The sequence below is a fragment of the Atractosteus spatula genome, chromosome 7 (genome assembly GCF_055471065.1).
Source record: "Atractosteus spatula isolate fAtrSpa1 chromosome 7, fAtrSpa1.hap1, whole genome shotgun sequence".
Lineage (NCBI taxonomy): Eukaryota > Metazoa > Chordata > Actinopteri > Semionotiformes > Lepisosteidae > Atractosteus > Atractosteus spatula.
In genome coordinates, this window is record NC_142712.1 from 15,042,191 (window position 1) to 15,052,566 (window position 10,376).

The window sequence follows — 10,376 nt, forward strand, 5'->3', positions numbered from 1 at the left end:
CTTCAGGCAAAGGCACAAGGGGAGCTAATCCATGAATGCTGTATCCATAGGGATTCAGTTACGGCTCTATTACTGAATGGCACACCCACTGCACAACGCCAATCCACTTGGCATTTTCACGTCTTCTTTTTAGTGAGATATAGTCAAATTCTAAAAATAAAACACGAAACTGGTTGTTGGTTTTTGGGGGTTGTTGTACTTCACTTCAAAATGTTATGTTTTAAGGATAAAACAGAATATTGAGAAAACATTTGTTAACCCAAGAGTTAACATGGTTGCGAACGTTACCGATTTTTTAAAATGTGTTTTATCTATTGAAAATTGTTTTTATAAATCATATAAATAACTGTTGTGTTTACCTATACTAATAAGCAGTACAATTATATTCATAGTATTTTTTTAAAGTATTACATACATTCAATAAAGCTGTTAGAACGACATTTATGGATATAGTGATAAAGGATTCCATTGTCTAATACTGTATGTATGGACATCGGTTTATAGCATTTGTTTTTCAATAAACACCACAGAAGCAGTAATTCATCCTTCACTTTTCATGGTATACTGTACTACGTGTAGGCCTGTACTAAAATGCTCTACCACATTCCTCTTCTCAGAAACTGTTTTTACCTTTTTTTCACCTCTAAAGATTCTTTATGATTGCTAGACAATAAGTAAACAGAGAGTGTGAAAGGGGCCTATATAGGTAACTTTTTATATTTTAACAGCTAAATATTTTTAAATTAATCAAATATTTACAAAAACATTTGTTGATTTGTTGTTGTGATGATGTGATTAATAAAATGTGTTTTATTTGTATGCTATAAAGTATGTTATAAAGCAACTGCAATTAGACACCATTCATAACTTTCCAAAGCTCAATGACAAGTCTGGTATTTTGAATAAAATAAATTGTAACTACACTCACATTATAGTCCATTAAAACACATGCTTTTATTGTTCTAACAAATAAAATAGTTCAGATGAAGAGACACATTTTTCTGCTACAAATAATCAGAAAACTAACACCATGTTTACATAATATTATTCAACTGTCGTGAAAGCTTTCCACATTGATTTTAATGAATGTTGCACAAAACAGTGCCATGGCATGTCTTATAATGCCAATATCCTCAACACCTTATACTGGCACACAGTATCTGGCAGCACTCACAGTCTGTAAGGGTGGGAGTCATGCCACAAGGCAATTAAAAAAATACTGAACAGAGAGCCCTGAGAGAAGAATTAGAAAATTTAAGTGCAAGGGGAGAATACAACTTTCAAAAGCAGAAGATTGCTGCTGCTAGAAGCAAAAGGTATATTTGAAAATACTGTCTTGTCAAGAAGTAAACAACTGTTATAATGTAGCCTAAAATAAACACCTTCTAATGCATTAAGAAAAGAAACAGTACAGCTTTCTATTGCCTTTTAGTTTGCCTATAGGTATAATATGCAAAATAAGATTGAAAATCATCAGTGATAGACAAAAAGTGATTTTAAACATTTTCTCCTTGATGTTTCAGAGATGATAGTTGTTACCATGGCTACAGTTACATATTGCGACATTTCTCGTATCCATGTTGTTAAACAGTTTCCAAGGGGCATCCTGGCCTGGGCTTATGACAAAAGTTTGTATACCAAGCTGGTATTTTATGGATATATAATGAATGAAAAATGTGTTTGATAGAATTGTATTACTTACAGGTAGCCTACACATGACAAAAACATCCAGATTGAATCTGAAATTCCCATAGCTGAATAACTTTGTCACAGCATGGAGAAAATTGATGACCTCTAGGTCAACGCAAGTCATTGTCAATGCTGAAACAGCCAATCACCAGTCAGTGAAGTCATTTCCATACCAAGTGAATGGGTCCAAAACAAGATGACTTAACAAATAATTGGTTACAACATTGTGCTCTAGAGAGAGGTTGTTGAACCCTGTAAACCACATTATTCTGTGGAATTTAGCCATATCTCTTGCTGAGCCTCAAAACAACACGTGCTAAAGTCAAATGTTTTTAAGGTATTTTTAATTAATGTAATTTTTGGTCTCTGCTGACTGTACCTTCCAGGATTGTAAAATCCTTTTTTTTTTCGATTCTCCCTGAAGTTCTCGGAGCAGAGCTTCATTGCCTTATTCCCATTTTCTGCACTCTTTTTTATACCATATGTTTGAGCATAGCCTGCAGCGTTCCCCTAATTGAAATGTGTAAGATCTGGTTGCTTAATCAAAATGAAAAAGGTTCTAATGTGTCTGAACAAAAACACTGCTGTTCCAAGGCCTGAAGCATCATTTTTGTTTTTGTCGATGTTTTGCTTTTTTCTTTGTTTCTCTCTGCTCGCTTGGTCTAATGCCATGCGCTTTCCAATCCGATTTTCAAACAGGCTGCCAATGGTCTATTTAAATATTTTCCTGCACTCTACCCTAACAGCCAAAGAGTGATTCTACCCCAAAATCTTCTGATGGGCATTCACTAGAGGTCTGCATCATGACGGACACAAAAGGACTGGCAAAAAAGAGTGTGAAAAAGACCTACCATACAGCCTTTGAAGTAAAGTCTTGTGAAAAAGGGCATTGATACACTGGCATAATAGTACAGAATGTCAGTCTGCTTTCAATCACAGTATTAAGAGATTTCAGGCACCTCAACCAAGTTTTCACAGTACATCGCATTCATTAATGTAAAAAAATGGGCCTTCATTAGACCTGAATAAAGCCGTCATACTGTGCAGGCAAATCTGTGCTGTGTAAAATTAAAATTCCCAAAAGCAAAAAATTGAAGGGTGTGGTAGTATGTTTGCATTGGTGATCATGGTAAAAATCACAGTTAATGGTGACAAACTAAAATAACTTTAACTATTTAGGTTTTGCACTTTAGCATCAGTAACAGACTAGCTCTAAAATGGTTAAATCCATAATTTGTCAGGGCAACACAAAAAAAGATATAGTGCACAAGCAGAAGCCAATATGTTTGAATGTATTTCATACAGAAGTAGAAAAATATTATGAAAAAGTACCAGGGAGAAACTGAGGTATATGTCTTGATATCACTATATGTTGTGAGATCTAGATATATGAATTAAAAAAAATCAAGAATCACCTTTGATCCTAATGGAATGAATTCATTTAATTACAGATCATGTTACTGAACTTTGGGTGTCACTTATAGTAAAAGAGGTGTCATTAAAAACAACATAAAAAGAAATATTGTAACTCTGTTCCTGCTCATCGTTAGGATCTGGGGCTTGTGCATGAAATATTAGCCATCCTCCAGTGGAGGAATTTGGAGCATATCTGGTACTCTAAACTGTGTGGGCTCCAAGGGTAAATTTTTCATGATTGTCATCAGTATTAGAACTGATGGTGCTCATGAGGAGACAAAATAATACGTGGACAGAAGTTGTGTTGGGACACCAAAAACACCTTGGAAACAGGTTCTGTATCATCAGATCTAAGAGAATGTGGAATGTTTGGCAAACAACTGATTAGTTGTTTCTCTTTACATCCAGAGCGACAAAGGAGATGGTGTTACTGTGTATGCAAAACGTTTCCGGTTCTGAACATATAGAATAATTAAATATAAAGAAAAGACAACAATTAATGGTTTCACTATTTACAACAGGTTTTCATTATCAGACATTCCCTACATGGCCTGCATTGCCAAGTCCTGTCCAGACAGTGTCAAGATGTTCCTGATGCTCAGGAATTACTTTCCTTAACATTACTGAAACATCGAGTGTGGTTTTCAAGATCTTGGAAGATCTCCTCTAAGAATCCACTGAACAGACAACATAATTGAGTAAGATCACAGAACGATCTCTGGCTGCATCCAGCTGGGATGTTTTGGACTGTTTTGGCTCACATTTCACCAGAGAACATGTCCTGAAAAGGGACCTGTTCACTGACTGCTTGGCACAGCGTTTACTGACAAGAGAGGCCTCAGAATGCAGGCAGTGCTGGGCATTCTTGCTGTTGCTTTGGAGCCTGCAGGGGTTCAGTGCATAAAGAAGCATAAAGGACTCATTTAAAAACTGGGCTTTGAAAGAAGGAATGCTGTCAACAGGCTTCAGTGGCCCCAGTTTAGTTTAGTGCTTTTGGAGGAGAGAGCTTTTTCAGGAATCCTGTTCAGATTGTGATGATTAAACATATTGCTTAAATTGAAAGGTTGCTATCAACAGTAAAACATTTATTTTCATAAACTACATAACATCACATCTTTAACTGAACAGAATGAAAGGTACACATAAACACATTTTTTATTGCTTCTGTTATAGTATATATTTACTAAAAATGCTCCTTGTTATGTATTTTTGATGTATTGTATGTAATGAATTATTAATTTACATCCCAAAATACATATGATGAAAAATTTGGTATATTTAACAATCTGTTATATTGAATGTTTAGTGTGTCACTTTAGTTAACACTTTCCACTCTGAGAAAACACAAAGCTTTTACCATGAGATTACAACTGCCGAGTGTGGTGCTGTTTTTTTCAGTTTCAAGGAAATTAATTTCTGCAAAGGTGTTTAACTTTCCCATTGCACTAAAATTAGAACTAATTTGGGCGCAAATAATCTCTCCTAATATGGGTCCACCCAATCAATTTGAGAAGCCTCTTGACAAACTCTTTTCACAAGAGTCATCTGTTACTATGGCAGCCATCGATCTTAGCACAGCACGTGGGGCCTTACAATGCACTTATTACAAAAAGTAATAAGTAAAATGGGAGTAAATGTTAAATAATATAAAATATTTCTTTACTCAGTGATGAAATTGCATTTTCATTATTACGTGTTGGGCATTTACTAGTAATTGAAGTTACACACATATAGGTTTGAAACAACATTATCTCTAAATACTAAATAGTAACTATTGTAGATATGTTTGAAATTCAAGTTTTGAAAACTGCTTTAGTATTAGCACATACATTTTGTCTCCAAGGACCAGGTGCTGGCCACCAATGGGCCTCTTATAAAAAAAGAATAAGATAAATAAAAATACATTCATAACATATTGTACTTCATCCAACATACCACCTCCAGCTGTGTTTCAGTCACATAAGAAACACAACAGCATTACAATATGAACCCCCTCCTAGACACATCAGGCTACGAGTCTGTTGCAAGTCTAGGTTGTGAAGCTATTAAACCAGCAGACATTTTGATCAATGCTTGGCTGCTATGGGCAATCATAAATTTCTGCTTTCCTTCCAGATTTCACAACTGTCATTGACAGTACTTTTAAGGACAACCACATCTGTTACAATCCGTCAGTGTTTGGGAAAGATTCTCTTCAAATGGTAGAGCTCTGCCAGCATGAAGAGGAATTAATAGAGACACATGAGCCAAGAGCAAAGATTTGCATGGCACTCTCACTACACTCTTTTATTAGAAAACTCCAAATGATAGGTGGGCTAGCTACAGACAAAGACAAACAAACTCTAGAAAATCTCTGAATTTCAACTTAGCTAACGGTTTCCTGTGCAAACAGGGTCAGCTTGACTATCAATGAGCTGCAATGTTTCCTTTAGACTTCTGTCTAATCATGTAATTGGAGTGTTTTGATGCATGTTACAATAATCAAAACAGGAAAAACAGTTCAGCAAATGGCATTGTTGGCATGTGTTTGCATCAGTGATGACAGAATCAAAGCAAACTGGTGATTTTATTATCAAAGCCTTGTTTAAAGGATCCTGGAAGTGAAACAAATGAATTTCCTAAACTTTCTGTCACAGGCTGAAGGTCTCCAACTGATTTCTATGAAGAAAAATGTATGTATGAAAAAGAAAAATAATAATAATTAAGAATCAGTGTTTGTGAAATAATAAGTGAATCCCCAGTTTACTAAGCACAATTATAGGGGTAATTAGAATCAGGTGCTTAAATTGGGTAACAAATAAGCAAGGTCTGTTTGGGCAGCACTGTCAGAAACTTAGTGAGTTTGGTGTTTTTAACCATGGTTAATGTTTAAACATGGTTTTTAAACAGGGTGTTATTTGGTTAGTGAAAACATATTGTGTCAAGATCAAAAGCTTTTTGAGGCCTACAGTAAAAGTGAAGGTTGATGTTCATCCATCTGTAGATGTTACAAAACCATGGATGTGCATTCTTTAACACATACTGTAGTCTACAAATGAAAATATTCAGGACCACAGGGACTCTACCCAAGATTGGTTATCCTGCCAAGATCTCCCCAAGAGAAATGTGAAAAATCATCCAGGAAGTTATAAAGGACTTCAAAGTAATATCCAATGTCTGCTGTTCCTCAGGGCTCAATACTCCTGGGCCTCCTACTTTCAGCATTTACATGTTTCTGCTTGGTGAGCTTTTATTATCACATGGCCTCAACTATCACTTCTATGCTGACGATACTCAAATCTACATCCATATCAAACCTGACACTGATGTGGCTGTCACTTTCTCTCTAATTGCATCTCTGACATAAAAACATGGATAACTCAAATTTGCCTTCATCTAAACTGTGACAAGACTGAAGTCATGCTTATTGGCACCCCCCATCAACTTTATAAAGCCAATGCTGTAACGCTATCTGTGGATGGTACTGATGGTACTTGGGGGTGATATTTGATTCAGGCTTGACATTCAACCCACATGTGCAATATATTTTTGAAACATCATTCTTTCACCTCAGAAATATCACCAGACTACATCCTATGTTATCACTAACTGTTGCTGAAAAGCTGATCAACAAATTTGTCTTCTCCCGAATTGACTACTGTAACACTCTACTCATTGGGGTTTCCAAATCCACATTGAACAAACTCCAGTATGTCCAAAATTCAGCAGCCAGAATCCTGACCAGGTCTAGTGCAAGTAATCACATTACTCCTATCCTGGAGTCCTTGCGCTGGCTTCCTGTCAGGTTTCGTGTTGACTTCAAAATCCTTGTGCTCACCTAAAGTATAACGCATTGCATGTCTTGGTACCTCAGTACCTATCTGAGCTACTATCGTCCTTCTCCCCACCTCTCAACCTTCGCTCTTCTAATTCTGGTCTCCTATCTGTCCTCCAAGCACGTCAACACTCTATGGGTGACAGGGCCTTCTTTTGTTAGGCCCCAATGCTCTAGAACTCTATCCCTAAGGATATCAGAGAGTCACCTTCCCTAAAGTCCTTCAAATCTAGACTCAAAACCTTATTCTTTAGAAGGGCCTTTACTTAACTGGTGCTGTTATTTACCCTTCCTCTCCCCATCTACTGTTTCCATTCACTGTGTATTTTCATTGTGCATATCTTGTGTATTTCTTTTTATTGTTGTTGTCATTCTGTAAAGTATGCTATATAAAATAAAGGTTGTGATTATAATGATCTGCAGGCCTCTCTCCCTGTGACTGATGTCAGTGTTCATGCCTCAACCATAAGGAAAAGACTTAACAGGAATGGTTTTCATGGGAAAAGTTTCAGAAGAAATCACCTCTCTAAAGAGAACGTTGCTCCCCATCTCAAGTTCACCACATAATACCTGTCTGATCCACAAGGCTAATGGCAGAATATTTTCTGGACAGAATAGTCACATTTTTAACTTTTTAGTCACAATGAGAAAAAGTTTGTGTGTAGAAAAACAAACACTGCTTTTCAACGGAAGAACGTCACCCCAACTGTCAAGCATAATGGTGGAATATCATGGTTTGGGGTTGTGTTGCTGCCTCAGGACCCAGATGACTTGTAATTCATCAGTGTTAAGAAAGACAGGCAATCCATTCTTCAGCTGAAGCTGAAATGGAAAGCAGGTCATGCGGCAAGGTAATGATCATAAACATACAAGCAGACCTATGGCAGAATGGCTGAAGAAATTTTGCATTTTGGATTGGCCAAATCAAAGTCTGGGCCTAAACCCCAATGCAAGTTTAGGGCAGGGCCTGTAGTGAGCTGATCACGCAAGGAAACCCTCAAATGTCACCAACCTGAAACAGTTCTGAAAGGAAGAATGGACCAAAATTCCTAAAAGTTGATGTAAGAGGCTGATACACAGTTACCATAAATGTCTAGTTTAAGTTTTAGCTGCTAAAGCAGGAAACGCCTACTAAATCTAGGGGTCACATATTTATTCACACAAGGATATTTACTATTGGAGTGTTTTTTAATTAACTAATCCAAATATATTGTATGTCTTTGTTTTATATGTGGCAATGCATGAATGGTATCCATAGACTAGCAAAGCAATAGCAAAAGTATGCAAGAGATCTGTACTAAAAATATGAGTGGATGTCCAAGGGGACTATTTTTTTAAATAGAAGTCTTCCACATCTGAGAAGAAACGACGGTTTCTAATCTGTGTTTTTTTAACTCAGATTTGTAATGGTGTGTTCTTGTATTTATAGAGATAATTTGGGGAATTCTTAACAGCTCAAGAAAGCTTTAACAGAACACAAACTACACCTTCTTCTGGCTGATATTAGTATTCATAGTTAATGACAAACAAATGGGACAGCTCTTAGTTCCACAGCCCTGTGTCCAACTACCAGGCCAGCCACATTTGCACAGTGCCATTGCTATATTTGTACTGAATGTTATTTTTCAGTTGCTTTGGTTTATAATAATAAGAATAATAAAAAATAAAATAATAATAATAAATGTGTATTCAAAGTCTTTCTCCTCTCCTTTAAACCTTGGTTGTATTAAAGAAAAAGATTAAGAAAAGGCATACACTTTCAACCTGTTCTACTGAAAGAGATAGGTTTGTTTCCTGTGATTCAGTTGATCCTGGCAAAACAGGTACATGTTGCTTCAAAGAACCTGCCTATTTTACTTGACAGAGAAAACTATATTCTTCTTTAACACTGAGACAATAATTCATTTTTGTTTACCTGTAACAAGCAGACTAGCATACCACTAAAACCCATTCTCTTTGGATAACTGATAGCTGTTCACTCAATTGCAACTGCAAGTAATACATCAGGAAATTTCCTTGAAGTTGTTAGAGTTCTTTATTAGACACAAACACCTGAGAGAAATAAGATATCTTTTTACAACTCTATTCTACTATTTAAGGTCAGTGTTCAATATCGCCATTCACTCATTAAGAGGACCATTCCGGTATTGTGTATGGAAATGAAGACACTTCAGCATCATAGCCTGACCCTTCCCTTACGTTAATCTGTAGTTTTATTATCATATGAAAAACACTGTGGAAGGAAATCATGGCTGTCAAATATCAACAAAGGAAAAGATGAGAACACTATCTTACTTTAAAAAACACAAGAAATGCAATATTCATTCCTTCTTTTTAATTAAACTGTGGAAAATTAAATAAAATTAAAGCTCTCAGCAAGCACTTCGAGCAAGCAAAGCACTAATACATATAGACACATTTCTAAATACTGTACTGTATATACAGTAGTGGAGCTATTTGCTGCTGTTAAAACATTTCTGGCAATGAGTACCCTTTGGTCTTCTAAAAATTGTGCTGGATGGTGTTGGGAAGGGAGTTGAAAAAGAAAATAAATAATACTAATCATTACTAATAATACTAAGGGGATGAAAGTGATAACACCTTCTGTGATCACAGACATTGTAATGCATGGCAAAATAACTGCATTACAACTAATGGGTGCAGGAGTTTACTGAAGAAGAATTCAATACCATAAACTGACAAAGCCCATCCTGGTGAGCAGTTTTTTTTCTAGAATTTCTTACAACACTCTTCTTACTCATTGCTGTTTCTTTACCATAACCATACTGTTCATCAAAACGGCAACTATGCCAAACAATCGAAATTGTCTTTGAAAGAAGCATAGATATCATGATGTCCTCACTACGTTTGATTTCTTGCAAAAAAACTCAGCAACAAAATTACCATTACAGTTTGCAACAAAAAAAAAACAATCAAGCTTAGTTTAGCTTGATGACTCCATCATTAAGCATACAAACCCTCTCAGTACCATTTTCCTTTTTGTGGAGTGTAAGTGAAAACAAAACTTTAATGAGCTTAATAGCAATTAGCTGTATGTTCATCTTGAAGAAACATAAGCTTGGCAGTTTAGAATGAAAGAGTTTAATTCCCCAATAATCACTGGTACTGTCTAATGTTTGAATATACTAAAAGCTATTTGCAAGCAAAGACACTTAATGCCCTTTCCTAACTTCATTATAACAAACAGCATCCGTCCACAAGTCACTCTCTTTTATCATTTCTTATAAAAAGCTTTAATTTCAGCTAGAATGTTCTCTTCCTGCTGCAGCATATTTCCCTGCATTAATTTTTATCTAAAAGGCTCACTTACACTAACACCCTCAACCATCCAGCTCACATCCTTAGCAGTCTCTCTTTTGAATCTAGAGACATTGATTTCCTTAGTTTACACTGAGCAGTGACATTTTACAAATTGTTTCAATTAGTTCATAGACCA